A 16180-nucleotide genomic window follows, 5' to 3' on the forward strand; every position below is an offset into this window, starting at 1 on the left:
AAAGGAGGGAGGAAAGAAGGAAAAAAAAAGCAACTTTTGTAAGATACTGGTAAAATTCCACCAGAGTTAGTGGAAGGACAGAGTCACACGTTTCCACACTTCCTGCATGGAAAGACAGGTCTGGGTCGCCCACACCGGAAGCCTGGGGGAGGCACCTGTCTGAGGAGCTAATGGAGCATCCTGCAGTGCTTGGCTGTCTGCATCAGACTCGGAGCTCAGTTTTGCACAGGCAACTGCTCCATTATCTAGTTGACTGTGCAAAATTGTAAAGTGCGCCAGGTCCTGGAGCTGACCGTCAGGAGACTCGAGTCCTGGTAATTACCTCTGATGCCCCGCTGGCTCACCTCCGAGCCTGTTCCCGATGATTAGGAACACAGAGTCCTGCTCTCTGGAGTGAGTATGGCTGTCATTGACAGCCAGTGGACAGATACCATGTGAGACAGATCCCCACATCTGGCAGACGAGGCTCAGACCCAAGCGATAACAGAGATTTCGGTTGGCAGACACTGCGCTGGCGGCAGCTTCCCACATCAGTCAGGATGCTGCTGCCGCTGCTTCACTGGACGCTCCGAGTGAGGAGTGAAAGGGTCAACTTGATACAAAGTCGTACAGCCAGGATGTGCCCTGAAAGTGTCTTGTAAAATAAACATGTGGATAAGCCCGTTTAAACAGGCCTATTATCATGTGTGAGACTATTGAAAGAGTCTGGAGTGGCCACAGAGCCCGGGCAGGAGGCAGAGTTCCCCATGGGAGAATGCACCTTCCCTGTCTGGTCTCTGTCTCCAAGAGACTGTTAACCCTAAAATCGTGATTCCAAATATGCTTGTGTGCTGGTTGGTCTCCCCTCCTGAGTGTTGTCTCGTGTGTTATTTTCCTGAGATGTTATTTTTTATTTATTTATTTTTTGGTTTTTTGAGACAGGGTTTCTCTGTGTAGCCCTGGAGCTCACTCTGTAGGCCAGGCTGGCTTTGAACTCAGAAATCCACCTGCCTCTACCTCCCAAGTGCCGGGATTAAAGGCATGTACCACCACTGCCTGGCCTGATTTTTGTTTTTATTTTAAAGGACACAATGTGGGGAGAGGAGAAGGCAGAAGGGGATTAACAAATAGGAAAGAATGTGTGTGTGTTTCAACATGGAAGCCTTTGATTGTGCTTTTGATTCAAATCCTCTTTCTGTTCTTGCCAGCGACCAGCTAGCCTGGGCGGAGCAATCATTGAAGGTTGACAAAAGCCAGGCCTGAGTAGCAAACGTCTGCCTCCTGCCCTTGCTCTTCCCCAGATCCGCGTTTTGATTCTCCATGAGGACGGGAGACTATGAAGACCAGAAACTAGAGCCAGAAACCTGATCACACCCTCATCTGGTTTCTCAGTGTGGAGGTTCCTACCCAGCTGGTCTTGGCACTGCCGTAGTCATGTCCTCCTTTGTCCACAATGGACAAGGCATTTGGCAAAGAACAAGGGTGCTTCAGGCTGGATCCTGCTGTGATTTGAAAGTAAAATGTCTCCCACGGGCTCATGTGTTTGAATGCTTGGTCCCCAGCTGATGGCATTGTTTTGGAAGGTTCTAGAACCTTTAGGAAGTGGAGCCCGTGAAGGATGTGGGCACTCCACTTCGTGTCTGCTCTGTCCTGACTTCTAACATGGTGTGACCTCTTACCCCGAGCTCTTGATATCATACTTTCCCCTTCGTGATGGTATGTGCACTGACTGGTTTTGTGTGTCAGCTTGACATAAGCTAGAGTCATCAGAGAGGAGGAAGCCTCCATGGAGGAAGTGCCTCCAAGGGATCCAGCTGTTAGGCATTTTCTCAATTAGTGATCAATGAGGGAGGGCCCAGTCCATGGTGGGTGGTGCCATCCCCAGGACTCCATAAGAGCCTAGTCCTGTGTTCTATAAGAAAGCAGGCAGAACAAGCCAGTAAGCAGCACCCTTTCATGACTTCTACATTAGCTCTGGCATCCAGGATCCTGCCCTGTTTGAGTTCCTGTCCTGGATTCCTTCAATAATGAATAACAATATGGAAGGATAAGCCAAATAAACCCTTTCCTCCCCAGCTTGCTTTTTGGTCAGGGTGTTTTTGTTGAGGCAAGAAAAACCTTATCTAAGACAGTATGTATCCCTTGGAACTATAAGCCAAATAAACCCTGCTCCCCTGCAGAGGGTTTTATTTGCCAGGTATTTGGTTATAACAGGAGAAATAACTAATATAGACTCCATCTCCTCTCAACATTTCCCTTCATAAGGCTTTTCCTCGTCCCTACCTTCTGAGCCCCCTCAGCAGCATGGAGGTGAGTACAAGCCATTTCACTGCAGCACTGTAGACGTTTTAGCACAAACTCTCTGGATATTACATTGCTGTCTTTCAGGCCAAGGGGGCTTTTCAAGCTCCCGAAACCCCTTCTGGTTTGACTTTACCACCATCTATCATGGAAGGCTAAGCTTTTCGTTACATTCCAGGACCACTGGGAGGCAGCTGCCTCTACCCAGGGCTTCTGCTTGGCTCCGCCTGCTAGAACATTCATCTCATACCCATCATGATTCCAAGCAGAACATCCCTGGACTCTGCCCACAAAATCCCGGCCCCTCCCTAGTGCTGACCTCTGGGCAGTTCCTCCAGCCACATCTGTTCTCCATGTTTCCCCACTGTCTGCCTCGTGCGGCTCCACCCCACATTAATCACTGCCTTCTCTGGCGAATAAAGCATTCTGCTGAAATCGCCAGCGTCCTCCCCATCATTCTGTCTTAGTCACCAGCTTCACAGATGTCACGGACCTCCATTTCTCTCCTTCGTGAGCTCAGGCACGTGTGAGCATCCAAGTCCATGATCTGTCAGCACAACTGTTGTTCATCGATACCCGCCTGTCGGTTTCATACTCTGAAGGTTTCCAAGGCGATGGGTGATTATGGGCCCTCTGTGCCCCCCCTTCAGCAGCCAGCCTTATCTTATTTTAACAGAACTATTCTTTATGGTATGGATGTGAATGGAAGAACCTGAAAGTTCAGAAGCTGCAGCTTCCCCCTAATCAGCAGTTTGAGGATGGTAAAGCGAAACTGTCCTTTTTCTTTTAAACATACGTGATTGAGAGATTTACTATTATGTGAGCACACACATCCACATACATGTGTATATTTTTATGTGCTCCTGTGGTGGAGGTTCATATCTGTTTAGGTATATGTATTAGTGTCTGTGTGTATTGTTGTGGTGTGTGTGTGTGTGTGTGAGTGTGTGTGTGCGTTATTCCTCAGATTTTATCCACCTTATTGTTTGAAGCAGGGTTTCTCACTGAGCTGCAGATCACCAAGTAGTTTAAGCTGCTTGGCTGCTGAGCCTCAGGGGTCAGCCTGTCTCTGACTTCCCAGAGCACAGATTACCACATCCCTGTCTTGCCTTTTAGTTTTAAAGTTATTTATTATTATTATTGCATGTATATGTGTTTACTCCTGTGAACTTATGTGCACCGTGTGCCTACAGAAGCCCTTACCTGCAGGAGCCCTTAGAGGTCAGAAGGAGGTGTGAGCTGCCATGGGAGTGCTGGGAATTGAATCCAGGTCTTCTCTAAGCCTCTTACCTGCCCAGCCACCTCTCCAGGGCACACACCATCTTGACCTTTGTCTTAATCAGGGTTTCTATTCCTGCACAAACATCATGACCATGAAGAAAGTTGGGGAGGAAAGGGTTTATTCAGCTTACACTTCCACATGGCTGTTGATCACCAGAGGAAGTCAGGACTGGAACTCAAGCAGGCCAGCAAGCAGGAGCTGATGCAGAGGCCATGGAGGGATGTTCCTTACTGGCTTGCTTCCCCTGGCTTGCTCAGCTTGCTCTCTTATAGAACCCAAGACTTCCAGCCCAGGGATGGCACCACCCACAAGGGGCCCTACCCCCTTGATCACTAATTGAGAAAATGCCCCACAGCGGGATCTCATGGAGGCACTTCCCTAACTGAAGCTCCCTTCTGTGATAACTCCAGCCTGTGTCAAGTTGGCACACAAAACCAGCCAGTACAACCTTTTACCTCCTGTGGTTTCTGGGTACTCAGGTACTCCTGACTTTAATGTAAGCATCTTACCAGGGGAATCATCTCCACAGCCCTTGTGTGTCCACTTCCCTCGTGTGTCCACTTCCCTTGTGTGTCCACCTCCCTTGTGTGTCCACCTCCCTCGTGTGCCCACCTCCCTCGTGTGCCCACCTCCCTCGTGTGCCCACCTCCCTCGTGTGTCCACAGCCTTTGTGTGTCTACTTCCTTGTGTATCCACATCGCCATAGTGCTCAAGGATCTTTCTAGGAAGGATGCAAAGACTGTAGTTTAGCAAACCCAAGACCCAGCCAACCCTCATCTCTCTTGCCTGACTCCAAATAGAAGCTGCAGAGGCCAGATGGCCATCTTCTCAGTCTCCTCGAGAAGGGGTAAGTGGTGTGTGTGCATGTATGTGTGTATATGTGTGTGTATATGTGTGTGCATGTGTGTGTTTTGTGTATATGTATGTGTGTATATGTGTGTGTATATGTGTGTGCGTGCGTGTGTGTGTATGTATGTGTGTATGTATATGTGTGTGTGTGTGTGTGTGTGTGTGTGTGTGTTCTAAATGATGAGGCTATACAAGGCAGCACAGACTAAACTATGCTGTGACAACAAGTTAACCAATAGCTTGCCACAGCAGGGCTCGTTTCTCACTCACACTGTGTGCCCTATGTGGACCTGCATGGCCTCTGCTCCACAGTTGCTGTGGAGAGCTTCTTGGTGCTGCTGTCTAGGGATTTGGGGAAAAAAATGACATTGGGCTAGGACAAGATGTAGGCTCAAGATGAGTACAGCTGGGGAATGTGTTCTCTGTGTCTTGATGGGTCTTGTAAGGCCCTGAGTATAGTAATCCTGGGACCTTTGTTTATGCTTTGTTCTTTAACTGCTTTCTTTATGCCTTAGGACTGACCATATTCTTTGCATGTACCTAGAATGATATAAAAGCAGATTGAAAAAAACAAAACAAAACAAAACCCACTTCAGCCTCAGCACTGGCTGGAGTCATGTTATAATGTTGTCTAATTGTCTTTTATTTCTTTCATCCTCACGCCCTCCCTCGAGACCCTGTTGTCTGACTGAGCTGGCTCGGTCAGACTGGTAGAGCTTTTGACATCTGATAGTAACATTGTCTGGGAATGAGGGGGAGATCCCTGGAAAGGAAGAATAGCACAACTCCACAGCTCTGCTCAGAGTAAAACTCTATCCCTCTTGGTACCGTGAATACCTCTGCAGCTGAGCCTTGCCCTGGTTGAAGCTTCTCCTTTCCCACAGTCTGTAAAAACAGCCTTGACCTCAGAACTAGCCCAACCCCTAGAAAGCTCCAGAGGTCTCATTACAACTAAGCCATAGTCTTAGTTGACTAAACAAAAAGAATGTGCCATTAGAGAGCTGTGGACCCTGAGATGGAGACAATGTGGAGTTTACCGTCCTTCTCCAGGTTGCTCAGTGTTGACAGGCAAACCAAGGTCCTCACACTCCCTATCCAGGCTCCCGCTTCCACAGAGGTTCTCTAGGTAAAGGAAGCTAGAGAGGCAGACAGACCCCTCCTTCCCTTCATGTATAACTGGGAGAGACCCCAGCTGCTTCTTTCCAATCCGATCCCCCTCTCTCTCCACTCCTCCCAAAGCCAAAGCTGGTGGCTATAGTCCAGATTCTACTAAATATTTAGGGGCCCGAAGAAGATCAGGTCCCAGAGAGCTAGTATCTCCAAATGCCAGATCTCAAAATTGCTTTGATTAATGAACCGTCTGTCTGTGTAACGCCAGAGTTCACATTCCACATCTGTGTTGCTCCTTGTCATTCCCCTCTGCTCCTCTCTCCCATCTTCCCCTGACTCTTGATCCCCGAAGACCTCCTTGCATCTGATTCAGAAGCTAACTGTACTGGCTGGTTTTGCATGTCAACTTCACACAAGCTGGAGTTATCACAAAGAGAGCCCCAGTTGGGGAAGTGCCTCCATGAGATCCAGCTGCAAGGCATTTTCTCAATTAGTGATCAAGGTGGGAGGGCCCAGCCCACTGTGGGTGGGGTCCTGGGTTCTATAACAAAGCAAGCTGAGCAAGGTAGGGGAAGCAAGCCAGTAAGCAGCACCTTCCATGGCCTCTGCATCAGCTCCTGCCTCCGAGTTTTTGTCCTGTGTGAGTTCCTATCCTGTCTTCCTTTGGTGATGAACAGCAATGTGGAAGTTGTAAGCTCAGTAAACCCTTCCCTCCCCAACTTGCTTCTTGGTCATGATGTTTTGTGCAGGAATACAAACCCTGACTAAGACAGTAACCATTCTGTATTTTGTCCTCTGCTGATTCATTAAGGAAACCCTGCTCTCTGGCCTCCACCCTCTCAGTACTCACACATAGATGAAGTCAGTCAGAGCGGGGGTGGGGGGCCCTCTCTGCATCGCTACCTATGTGTGAGGTGAAGGTGACTTCAGATTCACATGGTCTATCTTAACCTTGATCAAGGACTCACCATAGGAAGGCTCTCCTTGTCTTCCTCAGGACCACCATTTCTTATTCACTTCATCTCTCTGGGTTTCTCCACCCACCCATCACAACAAACTTTTGCAATCCAAAAGGCACTGGGAAATCAGGTTCTCAGAACGTTGAGGGGGATGGGGGAGTCAGTGTGTTTCTTGGAGTCCCACATCTGTGTCTTGACCTATGTTGCTTCCTGAGGGCATTCTCCCTTAGTTGGTGCTCTGGGGAGAGGCATGAGGTACTGGAGAGTTCCTCTCCTCATACCCTCTAAGCCTTGAGGCTATCTGAAGAATCCCCAGAAGTTCCTGAGCCCATGTCTCTTTTTCCCCTCTGCCTCCTCTTCTCTGAGAAAGCAGAAAGGTGGAGACTATCAGCACTTCCAGGCTTCTAATCCTGATTAGCCAGGCAATAGACACCAGGGAGGATGTGTTTAGAGAGTGTCTGGGTTGGGAATGAGGACTTCTGAGTTCCATGAGCTGCTCTGCCCCCCTCCAGCTTGCTGACCTTGGTCAGGTCCCCTCATCTCTCTGGGCTTCTATAATCATTTGGCCAACAAAGATGTGGAATGATTCAATCACTTCCAGAGTATCTGCATTGCACAACAACTGTTTCTCAGCAAACTGTTCTATTGGGAACCAGGGACTTTTTCATGAGCACTTGAAGTCTTACTGGGGTTCCAGAAACTTCCCCCCTTTGACTCTGGAGGCAGATTCCACTGTAGCCAGGCCACCCCTCTGCCTTTAGGCCATTGGAAGAAATGCTGCAGCATCTGGATTTTACTGCATTGTGGTTGCTCTGTGCTCTTGGGCACACGCAAGCTTGTTGTTTTATTCTTGCCTTTGGAGTTAGTCAAGAGTTTTAGAAAGGGCGAGATGAGAAGGACTGTTGTCCAACCCAGCTGAATGTGTTTGGGTGTGTCTACCTTCATACCTGCACAGATACTGTGGACCACAACCAATGCGGCTTTGACACAACTTCAGGAAGTTGTGTATCTTACATCTGAGTGGAAGTGATTTCCAGGGCGCAGGCTCCAGGATCTCTGTTCTGTACAAGTCTTAAGGAAACACCCAGAGGTGTTGGGATGATCTCGTTTCAATAACACAAGAACCTTGAAAGAGATAAGCTTCCCTCCCCCTGGGAGTCGGCAGAGCAGGAGGTGTGAAGTGAGCTCTTGGAGACAGGAACTTGACATTCAGGGCCCCAGGGAAAAAGGGGAAAGTGTAGGTCCAGTTTTGTATGTGGAAACATGTTGGAGAGATTTCTCCATTGGCAAACTGCCCCAGCTCCTGCTCTGGGGAGAGGCTGGTTACTCTGTCGTCTCTTAGGGTTTTACCGCTGTGAACAGACACTGTGACCAAGACAAGTCTCATAAAGGACAGCATTTAATTGGGGCTGGCTTACAGGTTCAGAGGTTCAGTCCATTATCATCAAGGCACAAACATGGCAGCATCCAGGCAGGCATGGTGCAGGAGGAGCTGAGAGTTCTATATCTTCATCTGCAGGCTGCTAGCAGAATACTGGCTTCCAGGCAGGTAGGATGAGGGTCTTAAAACCTACACCCACAATGACACACCTACTCCAACAGGATCACACCTTCTAATAGTGCCACTCCCTAGGCTGAGAATATATAAACCATAACGCTTCACAATGGTAGATGGTTCGGGAGCCCAGAGATCAGATCTAGAGAAAATCACTTTGCAGATTTCATTGCAATGCCAGAGAAGCCACTAGAGAAGGGAGTTAGCACAGCATCAAGGATAGGGGAGGGGTGGGATAGGAGGGTAGGTAATATCACCGGACTGTTAGTTTTTCTTGTATATGAAATTACTAAATAACATCGCTTATAGGAAAACTTCACTGGTAGAGATGTAGAAGAAAGGAAGCTTCCAAGATGACAGCTACCAGCCATGAGCTCATATGTCCTCTACAGTGTCCTCTGCTCCATCTGCACCAGCACACAGTCTCTCTCCACTCAAATCTGGACAGAAACCGTGCTGACTGAACCAGAGGGCATAGAAGAGTTGATTCCCTGTTGTGTCCAAGGCTGTACCTGAAACTCACCAGCTGGGCTTTGGTGCTTTAAGCTGACATTTAAGAAGCCATCATTCCAGAAGAAACTACACTACACAGAAGCCCAAGAAGGCAGTGAGCAAGCAGACCCCTGCTCAGTGGGTAAGAGCACCAACTGCTCTTCCAAAGGTCCTGAGTTCAAATCCCAGCAACCACATGGTGGCTTGCAACCACCTATAATGAGATCTGATGCATTCTTCTGTTGCGTCTGAAGACAGCTACAGTGTACTTATTTATAATAAATCTTTGGGCTAGAGTGAGCAGGGTCTGAGCGAGTGGAGTTCACTGGAGCAAGCAGAGGTCCTAAAAATTCAATTCTCAACAACCACATGAAGGCTCACAACCATCTGTACAGCTACAGTGTACTCATATACATAAAATAAATAAATAAATCTTTTAAAAAATAAAAAAATAGAGGAGAACACAGGTAAACAGCTAAAAGCTCTTAAAGAGGAAACAAAAAAATCCCTTAAAGAATTACAGGAAAACACAATCAAAGAAGTGAAGGAAATGAACAAGCCCACCTAAGATCTAAAAATGGAAATAGAAACAATAAAGAAATCACAAAAGGAGACAACCCTGGAGTTAGAAAACCTAGGAAAGAGATCAGGAGTCATAGACGCAAGCATCACCAACAGAATACAAGAGATAGAAGAAAGAATCTCAGATGCAGAAGATACCATAGAAAACATTGACACAACAGTCAAAGAAAATGCAAAAAGCAAAAAAGTTCCTAACCCCAAACATCCAGGAAATCCAAGAAACAGTTAGAAGACAAAACCTAAAATAATTAGTATAGAAAACAGCAAAGATTTCCACATTAAAGGACCAGTAAATATCTCCAACAAAATTGTAGAAGAAAACTTCCTAACATGAAGAAAGAGATGCCCATGAACATACAAGAAGCCTACAGAATTCCAAATAGACTGGACCAGAAAAGAAATTCCTCCTGTCACATAATAATCAAAACACCAAATTCACTAAACAAGAAAGAATATTAAAAGCAGTAAAGAAAAAAAGTCAAGTAACATACAAAGGCAGGTCTATCAGAATTACAGCAGACTTCTCACCAGAGACTATGAAAGCTAGAAGATCCTGGACAGAAGTCATACAGACCCTAAGCGAACACAAATGCCAATCCAGGCTACTATATCTGGCAAAAACTCTTGATTGCCATAGATGGAGAAACCAAAATATTCCATGGCAAAACCAAATTTATACAAATCCTTCCATAAATCCAGCCCTACAAAGGATAATAGATGGAAACCACCAACACAAGAAGGGAAACTACACCCTAGAAAAAGCAAGAAGGTAATCTTTCAACAAACCCAAAAGAAGATAGCCACATAAACATAATTCCACCTCTAACAACAAAAATAACAGAAAGTAACTATCACTTTTTTATAATATCTCTTAACATCAATGGACTCAATTCCCCCCCCCCCAAAAAAAAACATAGACTAACAGACTGGATATGTAAACAGGACCCAGCATTTTGCTGTATACAGGAAACAAACCTCAGTGACAAAGGCAGACACTACCTCAGAGTAAAAGGTTGGAAAACAATTTTCCAAGCAAATTATCTCAAGAAACAAGCTGGAGTTCTAATATCAAATAAAATCAACTTTCAACCAAAAGTTATCAAAAAAGCTAACGAAAGACACTTCTACTGGTCAAAGGAAAAATCTACCAAGATGAACTCTCAATTCTGAACACCTATGCTCCAAATGCAAGGGCACTCACATTCATAAAAGAAACTTTACTAAATCTCAAAGCACACATTGCACAGCACACAATAATAGTGGGAGACTTCAACACCCCACTCTCTGCAGTGCACAGATCTTGGAAACAGAAACTGAATAGAGACACAGTGAAACTAACAGAAGTTATGAACCAAATGGATCTAACAGATATTTGTGGAACATTTCATTCTAAAGCAAGAGAGTGTACCTTCTTCTTAGCACCTCATGGTACCTTCTCCAAATTAAGCATATAATTGGTCCCAAAGCAAGCCTCAACAGATACAAGGAGATTGAGATAATCTCATGCACCCTATCAGATTACCATGGACTGAGGCTGGTCTTGAATACCAACAAAAGCAACAGAAAGCACACATATACATGGAAACTGAACAATGCTCTACTCAATGATAACTTGGTCAAAGAAGAAATAAAGAAATAAATTAAGGACTTTTTAGAATTGAATGAAAATGAAGACACATCATACCAAAACTTATGGAGCACAATGAAAGCAGTGCTAAGAGGAAAACTCATAGCTCTAAGTGCCTCCAAAAAGAAACTGAAGAGAACTTACACTAACAGCTTGACAGCACATCTGAAAGCTCTAGAATAAAAGGAAGCAAATACACCCAAGAGGAGTAGATGGCAGGAAATAGTCAAACTCGGGGCTGAAATCAACCAAATAGAAACAAAAAGAACTATACAAAGAATCAACAAAACCAGGAGCTGGTTCTTTGAGAAAATCAACAAGACAGATAAACCTTTAGCCAGACTAGCCAGAGGGCACAGAGACAGAATCCAAATTAATAAAATCAGAAATGAAAAGGAAGACATAACAAGGAAATATATCTTAAAATAATTATTCTGTTTGTTGAATATTAATAGTTGAAAATATTAAAATCATGTTCTACAAACAAAATATTCAAGTGGTAAATTTAAAAAAAATAAAAGAAAGAGGGGCGTGTGTTTTGTGTCCATTTAACTTCATCCACTGTAGTCATTGTTAGCTGGCTAGAAACACCCGTAAATAAGATTATATATATGGTGTCAGAGAGAGTGGGAAGTACTTTCTTCCTCTTCAGTCCTTACACAAGTAAAAAGGGCAGAGAGCACGCACATCCATAGTTACTCAGCCTCACCACATGGACACACACCTTAGACCTCCACACACACACAACATTACACACGGACACACACCTTAGACCTCCACACACACACAACAGTACATCCATAGACATACCATTTCTGTCTGCCCCCAATACTCACATACACATACAGTTGCCATGGGTACTTGCTGCTGGCTCTCCGACTTCGCTCAGTCTCCAACTCGGTTAAATGTGACTTTTTCTCTATGGAGGGCAGAGGGCCAAAAATCATGCTGCTTTCCCAGATCTTCTTACAGCTAAGATCCTGGTTGTGATTTAACATGTGCCGATCAGGACTCTCAGTCAATGCCGACTTCAGTGGAGAGACAGCGGGAGGAGGCTCTTCGGGCAGCAGAGAAGCTGACCGCTTCCCAGTGACATCAATGGTGACAGAGATGTATCTGGGGGTTCACCTACAGTCCTTCCCTTCAGCTCCCCAGAAGTCTGTCAACTGTCTCAGTGATGCAAGGATCTCCTTTTCTGGACCTGTCACTCTGCGTACTGTCACCTGGCTTAACCAGCCACCTCTACCCATCACAGCCTCTCCTGGTGACTGAATGCTTGATCTTGAACAAGGAAGTGAGATCTCCAAGGTTTGACTTCTCTTCTGTGAGGTAGGTATGGTGGTTTGAATAGGCATGACCCCCATAGACCCATGTGTTTGAATACTTGGTCCATAGAGAGTGGCACTATAAGGAGGGGTGGCTTTGTTGGAGTGGGCATGACTTTGTTGGAGGAAGTGTGTCACTGGGGGTGGGCTTTGAGGTCTCAGAAGTTCAAGCCAGTTCTCTGCCTGCTGACTGCAGACCTAGATATAGAATTCTCAGCTCTTTCTTCAGCACCATGTCTGCCTGCACACTACCATGCTCCCCGCCATGATCATAATCTAAACCTCTGAAACTCTAAGCCAACCCCAGTTAAAAGTTTTCCTTTATAAGAGTTGCCAAGCTCCAGAAGCTGGATCTAGACCCCTTCCACGTTTGCAGCTTGATCTCCATATGGGTCCCCTAACAAGTGAAGCAGGGGTTGTCTCCATCTCTATTCCCTGACATTGGATCCCCTTCCCTCCTACTTGGACTGCCTGGTTGGGCCTCAGTGGGAAAGGATGTGCCTGGACCTTCGGAGACTAGATGCCTCATAGTAGGGTGGTAGCCAAGGGAGGCTCCCTTCTTTGATGAGAAAGGGAGGAGGCCATGGGGGAGGGACTTGTAAGGGTGGGACTGGGAAGAGAGGAAGGGGACTGTGATCAGGGTGTAAAGTAAATTAAAAACAAAAGTTGCTATGTTCATGGCGTGTTTGCAGCCATAAAACCCAAATTAAGACAGGAGGGGCAGGGTCTGAATAGAGAGTGACATGGCCCAGTAAGTGAGTGTATGATGTCTGACTCAGAGGAGCGGCTCACCTTAAGGCCTACAGCAACCTTACTCAAATCTCATGGAAAGGTCAGTGGAGGTGGATGCTAAGCAGGGATAAGATAGATGTCCTGGTGAGAAGCCAACCTAGAATTCTCATGGCCAATGAGGAGATAGCTCCCTTGATACAGTAATAAGGCTCTCATCTGCCATGTCTCCTCCACTAACCTTTACACCAAGGGTTCTCCCTTTGGGCTTCAGCTTTGTTTGTATTTCCTCTGGCTTCTGACCAGGTGACAAGTCTTAGAGCAGACCTCTGTGTCTTTGCTTCATCCTCTGAAGGACCCTCAGAGGAAACTGAAAGCCAATGTGACCCTGATACTGACCAGCTCCAAGTCCCTTCAGTGATCCATCCTTGGCTGTACAGAGCACCTGAACCTGTCCATCAAAGCTCTGGCCTCACTGCTCTTGGATTCTTTGTCTTAATCCCAGTTGCCACCCGTGGAGAAAGGATGCTTTCATCTCTGTCCCACAATGTCTGTGGAGCCAGTGTTCTGAATACTGCAGCAACAGGGGCCCAATGTCACTCAGGAAGTAGATACTGCATGAGGCAAGGCACAGTGAATGAAGTATATGGTCTATGCATCAATTTTCAGCACCTACAGATGACAACATGCTGTAGTTAGTGAAATCTGTTAGTCCTGGTCCTGAGGCGAGTGCTATGGGCGGCATTTGAGGATATCTTGTTGCGTGTGGGGAAAGCAGGCACAGGGGAATGAGTGCATTGGAGAAGCATTGACCGGTGACTGGGGCATCCCAGCAGTGCATGTGCACATATGTGTGAGAATGTGTGTGCCTGTGCACATGTGGAAGACAGAGAAAGATGTCAGGGTGTCCTGTCCTGTTACTCTCTGCCTTACTCCCTTGAGGTAGGTAGGGTGTCTCATGAAATGTAGAAGTTCCGTGAGAGCCTAGCAAGTCCCAGAGAGCGATCTCCCTGCCTCCACCCTCCACACAGTGGAGCTAGAGGCATGCCTTTGGGCATATGAATCTTCATGTGTAGAGCAGGGGATTTGAAATCAAGTCTTCATTCTGAACCAGCTCCCCAGACTGGTCCCTAGTCTAACTGTGAAACCAGCTTCTCCTCTCAAAGTACATACAGACAACAGTAGCCTGCCTCATTCTATCTGGTTTCTGTACTTAAAGTGGGATTGAGTATTACCCAGGAGAGATGAAGTGAAGTGCCCGTGTTGGTATTGAGATACAGCGGCTCACTTGTAACACTTTTGGGGTCTGGAGCTTCAGGTGTTCAAGACTGCCTACTATAAATACCTGTACAGTATTCCCCATACTGTATAGGCGGCACCAAGGGAGCTGTTCAGAAGGTGAGTTTTGAGTGGAGTTTGGAAGGAAATGGCTGTATCCCCAGGAAGGACGAGGAGTCCCTCCAGCCTAGGCAGCTGAGGTCCTCCTTGTACTGGGTATCAAGTCTACACAGGTTCACACACATGACTCTGCTGTTCACAGTGTGACTCACTGATCTATCCAGAATAGGGAAGAAAATGCTACAGAGATGTCTCTGTGCTACCTGGGCATCCTCCCAGCAGAAGGTCAGGCCCTTAGCAGGGGTAAGGAGACACCATTGATGTGCAGGAGCTCAGTCCACTTGTATCACACTTATGAGGACCTGAGAGCTGGAGCTCCCTACAGGCAGAGTCCAGAGACGGGAGAGCCGAGAACCATCAAGACCAGGACAGGCAGGAGCACCCATCACAGGGCACATGAGTGACCAGAGGCACTGTGCAAGGCAACCCAAAGTCATGGCAGCAGCTGATGGATCCTGTTGCTTTTTATTGATGGGTGTTAAGCACACAGAAATATAAAAAAAAAATATATATATATGCATAGAAATATACAATAATAGTAGAGAGCTTGATGAGCTTCAATAGAATGAACATGTTCAGATATCGGTGCTGAAACCTGAGAAACAAAGATTCACAGAGCCCTGCTTTAGTCTCTCCCAGCCTTTCCCCCATAGTCCGGAACTTCTTATAACATTGACAAGAATTTCAGAATTTTTTAAAGGAAACTTTTTTTTAAAAAAATGTTATTTATTTTTAAGTTGAGTGAATGAATGCTTTCACTATTTCTTCTGTTCAATACCACATTTGTGGTGTAACCTAGATACTAGAACCAGATGTTATGTTTGCTCTCTCTGTGTTAAGATATGGGACCAGTGAGATGGCTCAGTAGGTAAAGATGCTTGCTGCCAAATGTGATAATCTGAGTTCAATCCCCAGGACCTACCCACACAATAGAAGGAGAGAACCAATCCTTGAATGTTGCCCTCTGATCTCTTCAGGTGTGCCAGGGTGCAGAGAGGAGAAAGAGAAGAAGAGAGAATACAAAGTCAATAAAATATGGAAATATGGAAGGCTGGGGGTTTCACTCAATGGTAGTGCACTTGCCTAACTAATAGGAAGCCTGGACCACATTCCCACCCCTGAAAACAAATCAGGAATTCTGTGGAATGCAGCTACAGCTGTTTGACTCAGCACCATGTTTGAGAGGACTTCCCTTCCCACACGGTTGGGCAGTGTGCCAGTCTTCACGAGTAAGAGGGCACATGCCCAGGTGGGCTCCGAACCAGCCTGCCCATCAGGTCAAGTTTCTTTCCTTACTGTGTATCCTTAATGGGCCACGACATAAAGTCCTGCATGAGGTCCAGCCCTCTTCCTCTGCGCTGAGGTCCCTCATCCTCTGCGCTGAATTGCTGTGGCTTTCTTGACCTTTGGGATTTCAACTTTCAGAACCAGCTTGTCAAACACTGCAAAACAGACTGTCAGGTATCGACAACGGTTCCTTTGAGACTGTAGATTTCCCTGAGCAGGACTGCCATCTTGGCAGGATTGGGTTTTCTATCAAAAACCACCGTGTCATCTCTCATCTTAGGTATAACTGAAATCTTAAAACAAAGATCTGATTTCTTGTCACCCATAGACAGGCCTGCCCAAGCCCATTTATTAGAGTGAAAAAAATTATAACGTCCATTATTTTGAAAATGGGTATTTCTCATTGAGAAGAAGAGATGTGTGCTCCGGAATTCCCACTGGATATTAGCTGTGGCTGCCATGGCTGCTACTGACATCATCACCATTGACATGGATGCCACATCATCGTTATGGCTTCTGCTCTGCTGCTGTTTGGGGTTTGTGCTCTCTTCCTAAGACATTTGAAGAATAGGTGAGGGAAGGTTGTGAGCAAGCCTTATCAACTAGGACCATCAACGAAGTTCAGGGTCACTCTCATCTCTCATGTCCCAGACTCCTTTAGGGAAAACAGGCAAGAATGATTCGGATACAGATGCATAGATAGAG

General features: G+C 46.2%; 1 long non-coding RNA gene across 2 annotated transcripts; it reads left to right on the plus strand.

The window, feature by feature from the left end:
* Window positions 1–1586: 1586 nt before the first annotated feature.
* Window positions 1587–15204, plus strand: LOC116089293. Of its 2 annotated transcripts, XR_004118269.1 has the most exons (4): window positions 1587–1695; window positions 2245–2289; window positions 11884–12065; window positions 15166–15204. It is a non-coding gene; the product is annotated as an uncharacterized LOC116089293 (long non-coding RNA). The 2 variants fall into 2 exon arrangements; XR_004118268.1 differs by lacking the exons at window positions 11884–12065; window positions 15166–15204 and adding an exon at window positions 2459–2711.
* Window positions 15205–16180: the final 976 nt, after the last annotated feature.

Source organism: Mastomys coucha, unplaced genomic scaffold (genome assembly GCF_008632895.1).
Source record: "Mastomys coucha isolate ucsf_1 unplaced genomic scaffold, UCSF_Mcou_1 pScaffold14, whole genome shotgun sequence".
In the NCBI taxonomy this organism is placed as follows: Eukaryota; Metazoa; Chordata; class Mammalia; order Rodentia; family Muridae; genus Mastomys; species Mastomys coucha.